At 40.7% G+C, this 21,866-nt stretch overlaps 1 protein-coding gene across 2 annotated transcripts in view; it reads right to left on the bottom strand.

The window, feature by feature from the left end:
- HDAC9 (histone deacetylase 9) overlaps nt 1-21,866 on the bottom strand; it is a 472,308-nt gene that overhangs the window by 343,598 nt on the left and 106,844 nt on the right. The window lies entirely within an intron of this gene.

The raw sequence follows: 21,866 nt of genomic DNA, 5'->3' as shown, positions 1-21,866 counted from the left end.
CTATACTGTGTATATGTATATGTGTGTATATACACACACATACATATAGACAGAGAACTATGGCTAACACTGATTAAAAAATACAGACAATTCAAAAATACGAAGTATCACATAAGAATAGAGAAAACTGGCTACAGAAAGAGAATTGGAATATTTTACATAAGTTGAAGAAAGCCAACAAAGATCACCTCTTACTAAAGGGTAAGGAAAAGATTGTAGTTTAAATTAAAGATAGCCATTGGAAAAAGACAAGCCAAGAGGCTGAAGTGAAATCATCTCATTCCACAGCAGTGAGCTGCTTGTGACTCAGAAGCTTTCTGCAGCTCCTTGTCTAATCCTTTTTGTGCCTCGAGCTCCTGAGGGTCCCTGAGCCTTAATATTGCACTCTCTGCTTCCTCACATGTGTATGGTCCACAAGTGTTTTCACAGCAACACAATACTAGCATTAGCCCAATACAAAAACACCCAAGTAGAAAAGTGTTTAAGTCTGGAGCTGTATTAAGTTAAAATGTAATACAAGTAAACGTCTCAGTGAATAAAAGGTTTCTGTAATAACTGTTAATCATCACGCATTAAATTTACATTTATCATAATAATATTCATTACAATGAATAAGCTGATTTGTTAATAATGCGGATGTCACATGCACTTCAACAGGTTTCCTTTATTCACTAATAACACGGCCGTTATTTTAAAGTGTTTCCAAAAACATTAATGCACAACGTTAATCTGAAATCCATACCTCAGTTATTTTCACGAAGCAACTGGCAAGGTTTGTTTAGGAAATTTCATGCCAAGCTTCAAAAGTGTGCACTCTAACCTTCTTCAACACATAACTCAAGACAAACACTTTCTTCATGACAGACGCTTCAAGAGATCAAGGAATTGAACAAAGGCAGGGAGTGACATGAAGCACAAGTTCTGGACCATTAAGATGAATGGACAGATTAGCTGGAAAATTCATAATGACACGTTGGGCTAGCTGAAGGGGCTCTGTTTATGTAATTACAGCTTTGGTGCTTAAATGACAGAAAGCTCCGAACAAGCACTTTGCATTAGCACCCCTGCAGGAGCGCTTCGGCAGGGTTTCTGCATGCCCTTCCATCAGTGCCCACCAGTGCGATTCACCTGACATCTCATTAAAGGCTTGAAAGTGTCACCTACCAGAGGACAAATGGCTCATTAGGCACACCGATCTGCGCCAAATGAAATCTTTATGCAAAACATTCCAAGCAACATCCCCCTATATTGCCAGCAAGGGCTAAATAAAAGTCAAACAAAGCAACTCCAAGGGAATGCACTCTAACGCACCACAGGCAGCTGCTCAGTCCACGTGTGTGATTTACGACAGATTGCAAGACAAAATGTTCTGCCTGCTTTAAAGGAGCGCTCTATCCAGTGTATCTGAGATATAAAAACAGAGCACAAGTTCTTTGCTCTGAAAAGAAAAATCAAAGCTTCTCTGCATGCAGAAAAAGCCCCCTGCACTGAAGCCTACCTTCTCAATTAATGTTTGCAGCAACATTAAGAACACAGTGCCAGGAATTAAAACCTGACTGAGATTTCTCATTTAGTAATGTCACATCACGTTCTAACAGGCATGACACAGACTGACTCACTGAGTTACTACAAGAGGAAAATTATCTATGTCAGCTTGGCAAAACTAACTCAATCAGAACACCAGAATCAAGGAAAAGAAAGATCTTTCGAATTTGAGCACAGGTGCAAAGCTTGTTCAGAAAAAGGTGAAGCTGGCTCAGAAAAACTAAAATATATTTCAAAAGTTAAGAATACCCTAGTCCAAGATTTGCTGAGTACAGATTGCTGCAGGACTGCTGTGTAAAATGAAGCTACTCAGAGATTTTCCATGTTCATCTTCTCCTTCTAAAATCGTGAATAATGTACTGACAGAGAGCATCCAATGAAACAGAACACCTGTCCACATCCTACTGATTACCTCTGTTTCTGTTTCACAGTCACATAATTTCCTTACAGCAAAACCAGCATTAGCTCATGATGAAAGGTAATATGTGCACAATATGTGCAGAAAATGATAGGAATGTTGGAGAAAATGCCTTAGAGCAACATTTATCGATTCTCATATTTCTGCAGTAACATCTGATGATCAGTTTGCCCCTGCTAGTCTTAAATTCCATGAAGCTACAAAAAATGAAGAACTGAACAAAAATATCCCAAATATTAGCATTAATCTAAGCTGCATTAATTATGAAGCACATTCTCAACTTTGTAGCTGCAGTTCCTGTAGATGATGCCTTTGTAAGGGACATTACATCATGGAGAGACTGAGCACAGGCACTCACGCCCACATCGACAGACCAGCTACTTATGAGTTAAGAGACTACATGGTACTTCAGGATGTATTTGCACAAGTCATTTTCCTGCACAACACACTGAACCCAATACTCCGTCATATCACAGATCAGATCTAAATCAGAATACAGATAGCTGTTTGTGTATTTTTTTTGTTTGTTTGTTTGATTGTTTGTTTTCCAAACTCTAAAGCCCTACAAAAGATTTTTCAGAACTCCCATACAGCTTAAGAAGCCCTGACCAAAACTCACCCAGCACTTTGCTTCAGATCTGAGAATGATGTAGGTGCCCAAAGGTGTCTCTCCACAGAAAATACCTCTCCCCGGCCCAAGCTGTGCAGCGCTTTCATTAAGCCTAATCCCTGACTGGCCCCTAAACTAGGCAGAACAGCACCCAAATCACCCTAACAGTTAGGCATGCTCTGTATAACCAGCAGACAACAAAATTAAGCTCCACTCAAAAACGCTTTCTTTTAAAAATACATCTGTCACACAAACAGAGTTTTGCTTCCAGATTTCAGCCAACTTTCACATGAAAGTCCAGTTCAAGCAGAAGTGGGAGACCCATGTTCAGTTTGCTCCTCCTGGCTTCAGCTGAGTGGTGAGGGAAGATCTAGGTTCTGATGTCTACTCATATGGTTATTCTCAGTTTTACTACTTCACATGAAGTTCAAAAGCAGACAGAGTTGCAGCCCTGCTGCAGTTTTATTTATTTATTTAATAAATTAAAACACACATTTAAAGTCTTCAGTTGTATCATACCTCTTTTGAGCATGTGTTAGGATTCTGGGCACTGAAACTTTGGTTGCTATAAAATCTTAACACTTAAGGAAGCTGATAAATATAGCTTCCAATGTGATTATACTGAAACAGTTTGTTCCAGTCAAATGGGACTCTTGACTTGACATTCCAATTAAAAAAAGAAAGTGACAGAAGAAACATTTCAGTGCCACACTTTGGTATTAAGTCAAGGATGAGCAGAATTTTCTCTTTTTAAGACAAAGTAATTAGAAGAACCAACATTTTATCTATGGCAGTTCCTTGTGTTTTCTATGATTTCCTTTTATTTCTAGATTAAATTAGACAAAAGCTTCCCAAATAGATAAAAATAAACTCTTTGTCATTTCAATGACTACACAGCCCAGCATCAAGTTCACTGTATTTTCTGTTGGTGTTTTTAAAAAGGAAAAAAAAAAAAAATACATTTTAAAAAATCTTGAAATAGAAAAAGACCAGCACTTCTCACACAGCAATAATAATGCTTGAAGAGAGCTGATAAAGCTGAGGTTAGTGCATAGCAATACCAAGTTACTTCTCATAATGAACTTTTCCATGACCCTCACAATTCTTTTCTGATAGGAACGATCATTCCACTTTGTTGGTCAGGGTCTTGAGAAACAGGCACTTGGCCTGATGCACATTGCTCGCAAAGCTGGGCAGTCCAGATCATCTGGACAGCTTTACAAAACAGGCTGCTTTCTCACTATCAAAGTGCATCAGACTGAAGGAGCTATGGGTCCTCTGGGACTTGCCTGCAGCGCCGGTTGCACTCCCCGGGTCGGATCCTGTAAAGGCAAAATGCATTCCAGCAAGCAGGAGTCCGCCAGTGCTGAGCTAGCATTTGTACTTGGAGCAAAGCAGCTGGGGAAGGGAATCGGTCTTTCAGGAAAAAAAAAAGTTGGCTAGGAGCTCTCCTGGTGAAGGACTGGCATGCACACACACACAACTCCTCTCTCTGCATAGCAGAGGAAATGGCACATTAAAATCCCTATGTGAAACGCAGGTAATTAAAAGTCCTGGAGGCAGTATATCTTTTAGTATCTTGAGCAAATTCTAGTGCCCTAATAACAAACAAAACCCAGCCATAAAGCAAAAAGAACTTAACTTATTATGAACCTGGAGCTCTCTGACCTCGCCTCGGTCGCTGCCAGGCAGGCTAGGCCAGAAACAACACGCGGTTTCCTCTTCCCAGTTGAAGGAATCTGAATTAAGAGCTTGCAAAAGGTATAGGAGGAAGCGTCTCATGCTTGCACATCCTGAGCTTAGGGATGCAGGTTAAATTTGCTGCCGTTACACACAAAAAAAGGAGCTGTGAGGCATCAATTCAACACCCGAGGACTCTGGCTAAACACTCATCAGTGCCAGGCTATCCCAGGACAGGCTGCCAGTGCCCAAGCCACTGGCATGCATAGGACAAGGCTGGCTTGTGAAACTCCCCATTAACTGACAAACAATCTAACTTCCCATTAGCTAACAAACAATCTGCTCTCCACCACTTGGGCACTCTGAGTGATGCCATCAATTCAGTTCCCTATGCATTTATTTGTTTCTAATTAGGGGCTCTTTAGTGTATGGCACTGCAACAAGAGCTTACTGAAAAGAAAGCAGTAACAGGACTAATTCCCCTTAATTTGTCATCTGCACCATTTGAAAGTGAATGTAAGAGACAGCCATCCACTTTGCTATCATTTTGTCCTAATGCAAATGCATGCAGATGGTTCAGGTTAATGAATAACTGGCTTTTAAAGATGCCACAAATATTTGTCTGAAAGCATATGATGATGAACATGTAATTCCACCGCTCTCCCCTCCAAACCATTACTCCTATTCAAGAAGATGGGAACCGATACAAACTTTTCAACAAATTATTCTCATCGTATCTGGCTCATCACATGAGCAAGCGTGCCCACAGGAATGCCTACGTTCAGTTCAGTTCTGCTCCCAAGAGGCAGTTCCCATTAAATGCTGATTTCAGTTACCAGAAAACTTCACATCCACACCACTTAATACTGCTGCACTACATTGGGTAGCTTTTTTGTCTCATCTTTCACTGTTGCTCCCTTAAAAGACTGAATTGTGAGACTGCTACCAAGGACAAGACATGTGGCTTAACCATCTGCAGCAGCTACCAATGACCTTTACCTCTTCTGTGTTACGGTACCACCAAATTGAAAAATCAATCAGAAGAGTGCCAGCAGGTAGACACTGCCATCAAACACCTGTTTATACCATACTGTGGAAAACAGCTCCATGTAAATTATCTTGTGGACATGTTCAAAATTTACTTTTTAGAGAAACTTTTTTCTATGTGTCTGGATGGGGCCCTCAAAAATGCCTTAAAAATCTAATAAGGAGCCAGGAATTCTTGTGGTTTCGTTTCAATTCTGCTACTGACTAGTTGTGTGGTCTTGGAAAAGGCACTTATCCTTTCCCTGGGTTTTATTTCTCACATATGGTGATATTAATATGCAATAGAAACTAAGAGCGTATCTTATGCGAAGCTGAGAAAACAAGTTAACATACACAGGGAAAAAAAAAAGCTGCTATATATTCATCAACATAAATTCAATTTTAGCACTATCTGAGATTACTGTTTGTTGGCAGATGAAACCATTACTGTGAATAACACAGGGCACGGGAGAGAAACCCAACAGCTGCCCCGGGCTGCTCACCTGCACACGCACTCCGACCCACCTGCGGCTTGACATGCACCTTCTTGCTGTTGCCAGCCGGGCAAGGGGCTCGCCACCAGCAGTCACCAGGGAGGAGGCGATGCGTTGCAAGATGATTTATGCCACAGTGCTCACAGCCTGTGGTGCCTTTTGCACATGCCATTCATAACCGCAGCTCCCACTGCCCAGCCCTTCCTTGAGGAGGTAGCACCATGAGTAAGGAAGAGTAGTCTGCGTTTCACTACCCTTGCTGTGTTTCACTACCCTTACGGTCAGCAAACTGCGTTACCCCAGGGATCAGCAAAGACTTTCTGACTTTGCAGGCCAGAAAACCAGGCTGTGGTATTCATGTGGAAAGCATGTGCACATCTCTCATTTCTCATTTCTGCATTTTACTGTAGATAGTACTAATTTAAAATATCAGTTGAACACACATGCTGATTTTTTATCTCAGTAAAACTTAGTACAATGTGCTGATACCACACCTAAGTTTCCCACTCTTGATTCTGAAAAAAAAAAAAAAATATATATATATATATATATATATTTTGTGGAGAGCTGGAACAGTAAGTGACCTAAAGACTGAGAGAGAAGCAACATCGTCTACATGCAGCATACTATTAATTTCTGAGACTGAGACGAAGTGACATAGTACAGGTCTGAGGCTTGGCAGAAAAGCTTCTGATCCTTACCGAATCCTACCAGATGCTGCTGAGGAAAGGGCTCTGGGATTCTCCCTGAAAGACAGTTCCTTTCCAAAGGAAAAGACACTTGCAGACCTTTTCCTGGGGAAAATGATGGTTTTGCCATAGTGCAATAGTGGACTTCAGAAAAGCTCCCACTCTGTCCAGGGATGAAAAGGGTGCATTTGAGACAGCCTCAAGCTGCCACGCAGCTGCACGGCTGGACAGCCAGGTGTGAGCAGGGCTGTGGCTGCCTCACAGAAAGATTTGCTACTGAATGCTCCAGGAGGTGTCAGTTCTCTTCTGGAACACATAAACCTTTCTAACCGAAGCTTTGTTTTAAGCTGGTGAAATTAATTTCACAGTAAAAAGTTTCTTTCCTGGACCCACTGAGAGCAGCTTCTGAAGCCCTGGAGGAACGTCTCCTATTAGATCTTTCAAAGGAGAGAGCAGGCAGAAAGTCATGACAACCATGCTGGGAATCACCACAGCATTTAAATACATACTGAGTAATAAGAAAATTATTTTCTAGGTACTCCACTACAGCAAAATTCATGCACAGGGCTTGATTTAAAGCACGCCTGTTTCCCTGTGAGGATTCTCTTTAACCTGCAAAGGTCAGGGACGGTCTCTAAGCTCATTAGGCTACACTGGAATATGAGCCTGAGGGAAAAAGCTTTTCTTTCTTCCCATTGTAAATTCTTTCACGCATAGATAACTAGCTATTTTTATAGAAATTGTGAAAAACAATCATATCTGAGATGTCATAATTTACCTTAAGGTCCATGAAGCCTAGAACAGCAGTGTAACAAATTTTTAAGGTAGCAAGGAGGACAAATCATATTTCACACCAGCAATTCTAAAGAGATCAATTTTATTCTGCCTAAAATATCCCTGTAGTTCCCAGGAAAGCCAGCTGTGCAAAAAGACTCATTTTATTATAATTTCCAAAAGAAGAATAGTATTCTCATCTCATTTTAGAGAAAATGAAAAATGACAGGGTTTCATTATTTCCTACAGGATTTTGCAGCCCTTAGAAACCTCTCCATTAAAGCATAAATATGAAAGAAAATGTTTTCTGATGCTGTTAGGAAAGTCTGTCACCAAAGATGTATATTATGCTGAAGAGAGTTCATAGCATGTATAATGAACAGTTCTCAGGGGAAAATATGCTATTTAGCACCACATTTTCACATGAAATTCATATTCATTATCTCTGTGTTGTGAAAAAGCCTTCAAAGAACATTTAATCATTAGCTAATATTATAATGATTATAAAGTTGCAGTTATATTATAAAGGAAATATGTCCGTGCATCTAAAGACTTAAATGTTTCAAATTCGGGGTATTTGCATTTGGCCTGTTTCTTCTCCAGCTAAAACATCGCTTTGGGACAGACACACTGACTTAGCACCTGCTGCTGAAAGCAATTCCCTAGACTCTCAGAGGTGTTCCCAGTCACCACTGCAGAGACAGCACGGCACAAGAGATAATACATTTATGTTGCCTGAGAGGAACAGACCATAACGTTCCGGTCCTGTTTATAAAAGTACTCTGCAAATGTTAGCATCTTTCCTAAACACACCTACATGTTTGTATCTGTAAGTAGATATAAATATCATGGTGCACCTGATATTAGCGACCTGCACATGTGCCATGGACTGCATGGACTGCCTTGAGATTCTATGCCACTAAAACCCATGAATAAAAAAAAATCAGTTATTTTTGTATAAATATGTATGTATGCCTGAGTGCTTCTGTTTTCAAAATGTCATTATGCACTGTGACTTACTGCCTATTACATCATTTGTTCGAATAAAAAAACAATTCAAAAGATTTGGTTCTTCTTTCTAACCAAACAGATAAGATTTTTGCGTACAGAAGGATGAGAACAGGAAATAGCAATTTAATTTATCAGGGATACCTATGATCACTGTTCAAGTGACAGGCTAGGCACTCTATTTCTAAAACTAAATTTACGTCTTGCTTCAAAAAAGAGATGTAACATACAGCAGAAGCTATACAGTCACCTTACTGCACCATGGATGTATCGTGACCAGAGGGTTAAAGTGTGATACCACCACGCAGGCCACACACAAACAAAATTAATAAAATCAAGCCTAGTCTATGCCAAGGCCACTGCATTTTCAGCAACTGTTTAAATGAAAAATGTTCATTTCACTCTCTTTTTAAATTTATATTGCAACTGAGCTTTCTTAGCATTAAATCTTGTGCTGGGGACGTTTGCTGGGCGAACGGGCAAACTCATCTCATTCAGAAACGCCGCCAGCAGCTGACCTAACACGACGCACCGGCCGCCTCCGACACCAGCCCCAGCTCTGCTCTTAGACTCCTGCCTGCTCCCAGTGCTCCTTTCCCCTGGCTTGCCACTAGCATGAAGGAAAGTTTCATAAACAGTGACATGTGTTAATTCAAACTAAATACAGGACAGCAGTTCTTTTTAGGCAGTAAAGTCCCGTCTGCATATTTTCGCTGTTGCATAATTGTTACCTTTAGCTCATAAACTTCAAGGTCAATTCAAGGCCAAGATTAGGTGTTTAGCACATGGAGCTAAGAAATGCTGCTCTAAGTAGCAGACTTTATGAATCACAGCATTTTGTTCTCGTTTGGGCTTTTTGTTTTGCCTTGGCTTTATTCTTACTATCTGGCAGTTTTTAATCCAGCTTCACAAAATGTACTGTTATATGGTACTGTCAAGCTAAAAGTACAGTTTATATACTTGGAATGCAAGGCTAACATATTTCTGTCCTCCAAATTCTACTATTTCCCCTCTAACAATCACATCAAACCTTCAAAGTTGGTTTGCTGAAGAGCAGAAACCCAGCCACCAAAAGAAAGCAGTATTTATTCAGAGCTGGTATCAAACATTGCAGAAATTTATGCAGAGTAAGAACTTTAGTTACAAAGATTACACCAAATTGTACCTTCATACAGAAAGCCATGATAAAGTTTGTGATACGATTCCAACAAAATACACATTAATTCACATTGCTCTGTCTCACTTCTAAATGTTAACTGCATCACAGCACTAGAAGCAAACTGCTAGAGGAACTTTTTCTTCTGCTCACATCATGAATATTTTACTTTGTGCAGGACAGAAGCACACTGTGTAACATTAGGAAAGACATACTAAGGTAATGAGAATACTACTAAGAAACTACAAGGGAGCTCACAAACTAAACAACTCCTTAAATCTTTTCCGAATCTCCACACAAAGGTAGTTTAGAGTGGTGAGTGGTACTCCACTGCCTCCTGTGTGCATGCTCTTGATACCCAAGATGCAGCAAATAATGTGATCAATTTCCTTCAATTACCTTGCAAAGGATTAATTTGCACTCAGGGAATAAAAGGTTGCGACAGCAGCTTTTGGATCACTCAACAACAGAGTCCAGCACTTACAGCCAGACTCAGAAGCTCATGGCAGAAGGGAAAAAATTCATTTGCTTGGCGCTCTTTAATTTTTTGTGCTCTAATGAGAGACCATTGTGATTTACGACTAAATAGCACATATATTTTGCTCAGGAGAAAAGCCTTTCATAACCTGCTCAGTGCTGTGGAACTCAGGCGCTATGAGATCTAAGTCTGCTCATAAACCTGGTGTCCTGCTGAAAGCGATTTGCTAGCCTTTCAATTAAAAGTGGTTCTGTGTGCTGCTGTGCTTTCAAACTACAGGGCAAAGTGCTAAATAGTGCATTAAATGCAGATTAAAAAAATATAAGAAAGGAAACGAAAAAGCAATAATGATGGTGCACAAAAGTAATTAGTAAGTAGTTAGTAGTTGTTTTTTAAAATGGGGTCATTTACAGTTAATTAAGCATTCTTTTCCTGATTTGATTACATAAAGAGTTGGTCTGCAATACTATAGCAAATGAAGGTCACTGTGGCTACAGGAGAAACCCTATATGCTGTGACAAATCCAATAACCATCAGGGTATTTGGTTCATAGAAATAAAGCATTTCTTAAGATATTTTGCTGATTTGCTAAGGTATGGGGAGACATTTTGCTGACTGCGAAGCCTGACATTCCCAGAAGGAGATCTATTATATAGTGAAGTTCTCACCAGATTTGCTTATGGGATGGGAGTCTGGTGCTTAGGAAGCGAAGGGTGCATGGACAGGTTACAGGGATTACGGTTCTAAGAAGTGAAGAGGAACAGAGGAGAGAAGCAGAAGGATGAAACTTCTTTCCATTCTCTGCTTCTACTTGTTGAACAAAAAAAAAAAAAAAAAAAAAAAAAAAAAAAAAAGGTGAAAAGTAGGATTTTTCCTTATGGCTAGATAAACTGCAAATATAAAAATTACCTTCAGAAATTGTAATTATAGGTGGAAAAGAGACTGTTGTCTGTAGTGTGTCTGCTGTAGTGTGTTTAAACCTCAAGGTAATAAAATAGGAAAAAAAAAAACATATCAGAAGTAAAAAGTTAAATTTACTCTAAGAAAGAGTTCAAACTCGATGTAAAAGTTTATCATTGCAGCTGTAAAGAAAGACTTCGAGCTCCCCCTAGGGGTTTCTACTTGCTCCTTCACAAATACTTTTTTTTTTTTTTAAACATATCCCATATCCATTAACACATTTTTACAACTGGGGAAGATACTTTTTGTTTGTTTGTTTTTCTTTTCCTGTGTGAAAAAGGTACTAGGTATAATAAGCCGTCCTTTTCTTTACCCTGAGAGCAAAAAATTGCTCTTATGCATTTGATCTTAAATCACAACCACCTCCTAATTATTTGTGAGAAAACTTACTGAACCAAAGCAATTATGTCTTTGTCTTTAGAATTAATAATCTCATAGCTGAACATTGATGTGAACCACTACTAATTAATTTTTCTTCAAGCAGTAACACCCGTCATATAATGCACTTCTAGTGTGTTGTTTTGTTTTGTTTTCCTGTACAATTGCTCCAAATAGCGCTAAAACACCATTAGGTCTTGATTTAAAATTACTACCTTTATTTGTGTTTGAATCCTATCAAACCATACCGAGGAAATGAATGAAGGACTTGGCTGTAGATCCTATTCTAAAGATTGCTGTCTAGTTACATTATCTAGTACAGATGACAGCACACTGATAGTACACCAGGAGGAAGTTCATGGCCCTAAATTATGGAAAACAGTAACTAATTGTAATGTGTTATAAAATATTTCTTCTCTCTACAGTTAGGAAAAACAAGGTAACAAGGCCTGAAATTCAGGGTGCCTCTTTCCACTGCCTCTCACAGGCCACAGAGCACGCAGGGCATCCACATTCTGCCTCTTACAGAGCGCAGGTAGGACAAGGCAACAATGCCTCACCAAAGATGCTCTGAAGAGATGTTATCAAGCCCTCTGAAATGACTGCAGGCAGGTCTCAGAAATGTCAGCACAGGCTCATTTCTCTGAAGTGTGTGTGTGTGGATCCAGCCTGGACCATTTGTGCGAATCTGTGAAATCGATCACGTTAATTTTGGGCACAGCACCAGCTGCAGGGTAAAAGGTTAGGAAGTACTTCCAGTACGAGTATAAAAGTGAACTGAACAAAACAAAGCAAGCTAACAAGTGCAGTGAGAATAAAAGAATAACAGCAACACGATTCCATCCCACCGTACTGCCAAACGTCTGTAGCTTACTGAACTCAAACCCAAGGAGAAGTGCTGAAGGCCATGCAGGGAAGGCAGGGCAGGCTCTCAGAGCCGAGCAGCAGCAGCACGGCAACAACAAAGCCATTGCATGCATGCCCGCTTCACTTTGGGGGATTAGTGGGGGGTCAGGCTCCCAGGGCCGCACCTGCAAAGCTCAACACTATGACATTAGCTAATATCCTGCATAAATCATATTCCTTCTGTTTTAAAAGCAAATAAATAGCTGTGCACGTGTCCTTTGACCTCCATTGCTGGGAAACCCATGCAGTTTATCTTTATGGCAACAGAGTGCATTCACTGAGCCGCTGCTGGCAGGGCAGCAAAAATGAAATTCAAAGCACTTGTACCCATAAAGATATACATATTTAATCCTTAAGAAGTGGCAGTGTTTTTAAGAAGTGTGAAATAAGGAAATTTAAAAATATATAGTGGACCATATATGTGGACTACACAGTGAGAAAGACAATAACAAAACTCCTCGTAAGACATTCACGGTATATCAAAAAGAAGTGATCCAAACCATACATCTAGTTCAGGAGTTATATGAGACTTCAATCTTCTTTCATAATATGAGGACAGAGGTGAATCAACTTCTCCCTGCCACAGCTTCTGTAGTATACATAACCATAATATTTCATTTAAATCCAGGCTTGGTTCCCAATTAAAGGTTCAGTCTATACGCAAAACACTATAAAAACTGTTATTTGTTCTTTATCAGAAACTTGCAAATACCAAATATAGATGTATATTTGCAAAATATTTGTGTTTTTAATATATGGAATAATATTTACCAGAACTAAAAACAAAACCAGAGACAAAAACGAAAACAAAATAACTACTCGCTGTTTAGTGTAATGATACAGTTCAATACCCTAACTCATTTTAGAACTCTTTTATAAGAGCTTTTAAACTTCTCAGATAGCAAAGTATTTCTCATTTGGCTTGCAAGTATATGCAAAGACTCAGAAATCAGTCAGGAAATAGGACAGAACATGAGCTGCAGCTTTAGGAAAGCTCTAGAAGTCATTGTACAAAAAAAAAAAAATAAAAGCAGAGCTGAAATTAAGAAAACAAAATTAAGAAGGAAATGTCATTCATATACCTTCCTTTCACATTCAAACTAAATGCCTAACCTGCTTAGGTGCATTGGAAAAGCACAATGGGGACCTACACATGCATCCACACATGTTGAGAGATTCTGGTAATCAGTCAGGTAGGGAAAGAAAAAAATCCAGTAATTGTAGTAATTAATTCTATTGATGTGTAATAAGTGCATAATATGTTTTGATGAAAGTGTGCATCTCATATTGCCAGAGCATTTATGGCAATATAATTTATATAACAGAAAGTAATATGTTATTTTAAGTAACAAAGTGATATATTAGGTAGTAGAATCCAATTATTTCAGAATTAGAAACAATGTCTGCTTTATAAGTTTAATTCTCTTTTTTTTTTTTCCAACTCACAAAAATCTCTGCTAAGTAAACAAGAATTATCATTTATATTTTTCAATATAAAGGATTAGCCATTGAATAAGCTATATAATTACATTTTTTAAAAAAGTGCGTAAGATGCACAAAGTAACACCAAGGTTAGAGTAGCATTACCATAATTAATTTCAAAGTCAATGCATTTGACCAGCCATGCTGACCAATGAGAACCCAGCCTGCTTATGAAAACAGAGCCGTGAAACAAGATTAGAATAAAATATATCCAGGTTTCTTTTTTGTATGGGATTCGATTCCACTTTGAAGTTAAATAATCTGCATTGTACTCCAAGATTACCAAAGCTCCTTTGCATGGTGCCTGGGTTCAGAGCAGCAGCAGGCAGTGCAGGGCTTACAGGAAGGGAGCAGTTCCTCCCTGCGGACAGAGCGAAAGAGGGGAGCACAGTCCTGAGTATGATGCAGAAGGCCGAGAGTTCAGCACGAAGGGGTTGAACAATTTGTCTAAGATCCCACCGGACAGCAGCATTCTTAGGAATGTAAATGCGATTTGGGGATTTAAACACCGCAGCATGGTTTTTCTCTCTATTTTATTAGATAAATCAACAGCATACGTAAAATATGACCTTCTGTTACATCACTACAACTTACTTTGCTCAATCAAAATCAATTTAATGTCATCAGCTTCTTTCTTTCTACTTTTTTTCTTCCCCTCTCCATAATTTCCTTTAAATTAGATTGAAAGCAAAGACTTGATACAAAAATCTGTTTGAGCACAATGAAAAGCACAATGATATCTGATAACCTGAAAATCTCAAGCTAGCTTCAGGCATGAGTGGGCTTTAATCAGAATTTGGCAACTGAAACGAATTTGCAGCAGTCTATATGAATCAGCCCAGATGGTGGGTTCAGTGATAAAAACAGAAATAGCAATAGACACGCAAAAGGTTCTCTGAGGCGAAAGCAATGGGACTGAGTACTGGATTTTTTTCTGAAGATAAGTCTGTGGAATTCCCTCACCCTAATTAGTTAGAAATATATATATATATGTATATATATATTCTGGAAAATGTTTCTTGTTTAGAACTTAATTTGCTGACTAAAGCACATTCCCAAACTAAATTTAGATAACTAATAAATGAAACTAGAAGATAGGCAGAAAATCTGAGATGACTTCTTGTCCCTAAAGTACAAATCAATTTTAATTCAGTACTGCTTAGGGACAGAGCTTACACGAGCTCATTTGGTTCAAGACTAAGGATTTGATGGATAAGGCCTTCTGCTTGTTCAGCTGTAGAAAAGAGGAATGCAATCCAGGCTGATGGTGAAAAAAGAGTAAAGAAAACTCCATAAACTGAAGCTTGAGGAATTTATGACACCCTCTGCAGAGATAAACTTGGGGGGAAAAAAAGAAAAATGAGAAGCATTACGACTCCTGAACTGAGATACAAGTCAATAAATCAATTAAATGATCATCAATATAAAAACAAAAGTAAAACACAAAAAGAAAATAAAAGAAAAAGAAACACACAAAAACCTGCCAGAAACACTACAGATTGCATACTGTGTTTTCTTCATCTTGAGAATTGAATTAAGAGAGTCCCAACCATCTCTGCCACAAACGGTTTGTGCATTCACACAGGCAAACATGATAATCTCATGCTATAATAAACAATAATTCAAAAATATTTATTTATTTTTTTCCTCCTAAATGGCAGAGAAACTGATTTGGAGTGCTTTGAGAAAGCTGCACCTTCTGTCAGGCCCAAGAGCCAGTGTGTCAGCAGGGCCGCCCATCTCTCTGTGGACACCTCCATCCCCTTGCCAGCCCACACATTCAGGCTCTGCTGCTGCTGCCTCACCCTCAGAAGAAGCTCCACGACTGTCACAAAGGCAGGGCTGGGGTGCAGGCTGCATTTGGTCTCATTCATCTGCGGTAAGGCACAGACCAGCAGCATTTTTTGCAAATGCTCAGTCCAGGAATAAGACCAGCAGAGGGACCTGTATGGCTGCTCAGTGCTGCAGTCCCATGCAGTGCCCGGTCCAGAGAGCAGGCCGGGGATGGTTCCAGGCTGAGCACGGCCTGGGATCTTTTTGTGCCCTTTCTGTTGGTACTATCCTATCAGAAGAGGCTCTCTCCTTCTCCCCTGGACGCCGGCAGCCTCAGCTGCCTCACCGCGGAGCAGCCTGCTCCCCAAATGATCAGCAGCACTTTAGGAAACAAGAAGGCACAGAAAACAGCCAAAGACTTACCGTGCCTGTCAAGCCAAAGCAGCAACTAATCAGATCAAGCTATTAAGGCATCCTGGTACACATTAGGAAGATGTATCTCAATGCTTCCTTACCATATTACAACGAAAGTCAATAACCCATGCTTCCAGCTCCGCTGTCAGACCTGTCACCACACCACCATAAACTCAGCACAAGGCTTTAGGTACATAAATTCAGCACAAGGCTCTTTTTTTGATTCTGTTCTCAGTTTGGACCCCTAAGAAGTTACCACGTGCCTTAATCTTACAGCCTGTACCACTATACTTTCTCCAAGTCAGGCTCAACATTGCCCCCTGTATTTGCAACTCGGATCAAACAAACATGCAGCTCTTACCAGGCAATCATAGCCACAATGCTGCGGGCCAGAAAAATGGTGCTTTGTAACATGTCAATCCCCAGAATTATCAGGGAAGTAAGGAAACCATCTCAGTGCTAAAATAAAGCACTTGAATCCTGACACAGTCAATAAATAGAGTAATTCACCTGAACATGGGGAATTACCCTAACAGCCATGCAGAAAGTGCTTCAGATGGGCCCTCCGAACAGCACCCCAGCAGCTAGTCACTGGGATTTTGCATTACAGGGACCCGCTACAGAAAACTGACCTTTTGTGCAAATGAAGGATAAATGACAAAGAGAGGGCAGCAATGATGGCTACTACGTGATTTTGACCTGTTGAAACCGACTTGTAATTTGCTCTTACCGTTCTTACTGTCATTAGCATTATTGGAGTTTAATACTAAATATGTCCTGGTACAGTCCTGCTTAATAAATATCTTAATATCTTTTTAAAGCACCACAGACAATTTGGAAATGAATTCATATATATATATATATATATATATATATATATATATATATATATATATATATATTTCCGTAACAACTAGCTGGTTGTGTTAAATCACCTGATCCCTGTCAGAAATTTCAGTTTAGATTCTCCCCCCCCAGTAACACCACTACGAGTTCTAGCAACTAACCACCAGATCCTTGCTCAGCACTCAGCATACATTGGATAAAGCAAATTTAGACAAGATACAATCCATGTGTCTTTGACATAAAACTAAAGAAAGTTCCAGACATCTGCCTCAACAGGATTTTGTTCAAAAAAGCACTCCTACATACCAGTTATAAATATACAGAAGGTTATATATATTTATGCTAGAAACATGTATTCGATAAAGATGACCTTCTCTGCAGACTGAAATTGGAAAAGGCTGGTGTGGGAACGTGAACTGTGGAAATGAGAAGGGGAGCAGACAGCATTTTGTCAGATCAGGACTTGCGTTCAACGCAAGGACTACACCAGTGCAAACCAACTAGAAGGATCTGGCTTCTTTCTCCCTTGTACATTTAATAAAGCACAGAACCATGCTGCCTGTAGCTTAACTACCTATGGTGATGCCCCAGCCATCAGCTGCCCACTATGCATACTCCAGTGACACCTCAGCCCCGTGGATCCCTCCTGCCATGGAGCCAGGCCAGCCGCATGCCAGGTCCCATGCCAGCCAGGAGGCGGCGCCCATGGTGCCTATCCACCCTCGTGGTCCAAGCTTGGTACCAACAGAAATACAATACTAAAGAAAATAAAAATACAAAATAAATAAATAAATAAATAAAATAAAATAAAATAAAATAAAACACTAAAAAATACTAAAAAATAAAAGTTAAAAATACATTTTAAAGTTTTAAATAAACAAAAAACAAAACAGCATTTTCCAACCTTCCAGTATTTATAACTATACCAAAGTATTACATTTGTGGTTACCAAAAGTTAACCAAAGTTACCAAAAGTTCAACAAGGCCAAGTGCCAGGTCCTGCACCTGGGGCGCAATAACCCCAAGCAGAGCTACAGGCTGGGAGAGGAATGGTTGGAGAGCTGCCAGGCAGAGAAGGACCTGGGAGTGATGGTGGACAGTCGGCTCAATATGGCCACCTGAGCACACTGCTGGCTCAAGAAGGCCAACGGCATCCTGGCTTGTATCAGAAACAGTGTGACCAGCAGGGATAGGGAGGTGATAGTCCCCCTGTACTCAGCTCTGGTGAGGCCGCACCTCGAGTACTGTGTTCAGTTTTGGGCCCCTCGCTACAAGAAGGACATCGAGGTGCTTGAGCGGGTGCAGAGAAGGGCGACAAAGCTGGTGAGGGGCCTGGAGAACAAGTCCTACGAGGAGCGGCTGAGGGAGCTGGGCTTGTTCAGCCTGGAGAAGAGGAGGCTCAGGGGCGACCTTATTGCTCTCTATTGGTACCTCAAAGGAGGCTGTAGTGAGGTGGGGGTTGGCCTGTTCTCCCACGTGCCTGGTGACAGGACGAGGGGGAATGGGCTGAAGTTGCGCCAGGGGAGTTTTAAGTTAGATGTTAGGAAGAACTTCTTTACTGAAAGGGTTGTTAGGCATTGGAACAGGCTGCCCAGGGAAGTGGTGGAGTCACCATCCCTGGAAGTCTTCAAAAGACGTTTAGACATAGAGCTTACGGATATGGTTTAGTGGGGATTGTTAGCGTTAGGTAGAGGTTGGACTTGATGATCTTGAGGTCTCTTCCAACCTAGAAATTCTGTGATTCTGTGAAAATGCACTACAGGAAAACTACGGTCATTAATTCAGCTGTACGAATGGGAATTAAACTTAACAAGATTTGCTACTCTTATGGCAATCTATGACAGGTAACTCAGTATGGCAGCAATTTTACGTGTTGCCTTCCTAGCATCTAGTGCACAAGCAAAGATTTTTTTTAATTATTTTTATATTATTATTATTATTATATTACGTTATTATATTTAAATAAATAAATAAATAAAAAGAACATTATGTTTCCTCCCTTTTCTCTTTTATTTTCTTTTGAATGGATAGGTTCCTCTGAACACAACCCTTTCAGACTGGCCAAACAGCGCTGGGAATTCTCCTGGGGCTGTGGCATCCCTTCTCTGGAAGAAGGGCTGCAAAAGGTTCAGCTGGCAGTGCCATGGCCCTACTGCCAGGGAGGTGGCAGAGGGGACAGATCTGTATCTAAAATGCTCTTCTTGAAAAGAATCATCACCGATAAGCATTTCCATTCAGTATTACTTAGGGCATTTTCCCAGATTTGGGGCTGCATCTAACCCATATTCTTTTGGAGGAAACACAGGTACAATTATCAAACACAAATAATATGTGTAGGGACTATCCAATGAAAGTTTGAAAAATTAAGGGGAGGAAAAAAAATCAAAAATATTGCAAGTATTAGAATGAGTTCCAAAAGAGTTCTGACACCATCAGAAACAAAGCAGGGCAAAAGAGTAAGCAAAGGAAAGGCTTTTGGCACTATTACAAGACCTGCCTTAGAAGAAGCTATGGCACAGCTGGAGGCTGCATCAAAAGAGGTTTTGAAGACTTGGGGGGGGGGGAGGCAGGGGAAGCCAACGCTGTGGTATTTGCCATAGATCTAGTGAAACAAATGACAAGTGAAGGAAGATGAGAACGTAGCCATTGGAATAACAGAGAAATCCTTTGAGGAGGACAGTATTTTGCTTTGTTTTACTTTTGTATACAGAAATCTTGAGTGATGCCTGTCAATAAATGGCTGAAGAAAAGAAAAGAGAAAAAGGAAGCTGAGGAGAGGGAGGCAGTTCAGGCTGGGCTACAAAGAGGTGAAGTAAGTAAGGGATGAAGCTTAGGCCACAGGGGAGCAGCTGGAAATCAGTTTAGAGAAGATCTTCCAAAGTGCCTGGAAAGAAAAGACACGTGGAAAGAAAAACTTAACAGAGGGATAAACAAAGACTGGAACTCATCTGCCTTTAAAGATACTGAGACCTTGGCAGAGGATAAAAACTTAACAATGGAAATAAAAACAGGGAATAAACAGTCAGCTGCAAGGCCTGGTGAGCTGTCCTTTTGCAAGTATTCTCCAAAATTAGCAGCAAGAAATCATACGCTCTGCTCCCATGATATCTTTGCTTGTCTTCTTGAAATGGTGCCTACCACTTCAGCATCATCCCACTGCAGGTCAAGCAGCCAGAACCCCACAGGCAATCCCAGCATGGGTACTCTGGAGGCTTTGGCACAAAATGTTGGAAACAGCACAAGGGCTGACACTAACCCTCCGTCCTACAAGCCAAGGAGAGGAAAATAGTAGATACATGCACATATAATACCTTGGTATCGGTAGAATTGGGTTTCTGGAAGCTGATCTTCAGAAAAACTAGGGAACTCATCTTCCTTTCAACACTTTAATGCAGCAAACATTTTTCAGATGTAAATATGCTGATACATACAGTTTCATTAACAGGCATTTTCTTAATTTATTACAGCAACTTTAGGACTTAACTTGCAAAGGGATTTAAAAGTTGCTAAAACAGTCTTTACAAAAACTCAGACTTTTTTTCTTTCTTCCTTTTCTTTTTCATCCAAGGCTTTTTAAACAAAGCAAGATAGGATACTCTAAGACCTGATATCCACAGTAGTTACTTTGGAGGGAACCTAGATTTCAATAGGATATGAGAAGCTCCTTAGAAAGAGAAGTGTGTGTGTTAATTTTCTCAGGAGGGGAGAAAATAAGACAGTTGTTTAGTTTACCATATCAAAAATAAACTGTATCTTTGATTACAGTTCACTGTGGGCTTAAAACTAAGCAGGAGGGATCCTAGTTAGTAAACATCACCTCGCTCACTCTTAAGAAGCTTAAGAAATGCCATCACGAAAATACTTGAGTAAGTCTATCAGAATAAGTGAGATAACGTATGCATGCTAAACTCATGCTATAAGAAAGACTAATCAGAAAACTGTTTTTAAACATTTAAAATCAAAGCAGTCCTTCTGCAATGGACATTTGCTAAGTCTTGCCTTTGGACCATCTGTTTAGATACTGTTACACAGGAAAAAAAGGAAATTCTCTTTTTGTAATTTTGCAGATTTGAGGTGATAATGATGAGCCTAGAAAATAATCTTAGTGCTCCAGATTTTTTCAGTGTCATTTCAATACAACTTAAAGTACCATCTGTAGGTTTTTCTCTGTTATTTGATGATTTTGCTGAAGGCTAAAGAAGAATAATTCCCCAATCAGTCCTCTACACATCTCTTTTATGGTGGTTTTACCCTGCTGGGCAGGTGAACTCCACCACAGCTGCTCTCTCCCTCCCCTTCCTCAAAGGGAAAAAGGAAAAAAATACAATGGAAAGGGCTCAAGGGTTGAGATAAGCGCAGGGAGATCACTCACCAATTATGGTCATTGACAAAACAGACTCAGCATAGGGAGATTAATATAATTTATTGCTTATCACTAGTGGACTAGAACAGTGAGAAACTAAAAGCAAACTAAAACCACTTTCCTCCCCTACTCCCTCATCCCCCTGAACAGTGAAGGGGAACAGGGCATAGGAGCTGTGGTCAGTCTCCACCACTCCTTCACAGTCACTCTCTGCCCCTGCTCCCCATGGGGTCCTTCCCACGGGATGCCACCCTTCCCAAACTGAGCCTGCAGAGGCTGCCCACAGGCAGCAGCTCTTCAGGAACTGCTCCCACATGGCTCCGTACCATGGGGTCCATTTGTCAGGAGCAAACTGCCCCAGCACGGGTCCCCCACAGGTGGGCGGAAGCTCCCCCTGGACCCCCTGCTCCTGCATGGGCTCCTCTCCACGGGCTGCAGCTCTGGCCCGGGGCCTGCTCCACCAGGGGCTCCTCCATGGGCTGCAGCGTGGAGATCTGCTCAGGACCCATGGGCTGCAGGGGGACAGCCTGCTCCACCAGGGGCCTCTCCACAGGCTGCAGGGGAACTGCTGCTGGCTGCCTGGAGCACCTCCTGCCCTCCTGCTGCACTGACCTTGGGGGCTGTAGGGCTGGTTCTCACCCTTCTCTTCCAGCTGCTGTTGTGCAGCAGTTCTTTCCCTTCCTTAACTCTGCTCTCCCAAAGGCCCACCCAGCGTTGTTCCCTGTCTCGACTCTGGCCAGTGGCAGGTCCCTTTTTGGAGCTGTCTGGATCTGTCTCTGACCTGACATGGGGCAGCTGCTGGGCTCTGCTCACAGAGGCCACCCTTGCACTGGTGTCAATCATTGGAGATTTGGGATAAAGTGCTA

Source organism: Aythya fuligula, chromosome 2 (assembly GCF_009819795.1).
Source record: "Aythya fuligula isolate bAytFul2 chromosome 2, bAytFul2.pri, whole genome shotgun sequence".
Taxonomy (NCBI): Eukaryota; Metazoa; Chordata; class Aves; order Anseriformes; family Anatidae; genus Aythya; species Aythya fuligula.
This window is presented reverse-complemented; position numbering and strand designations above follow the sequence as displayed.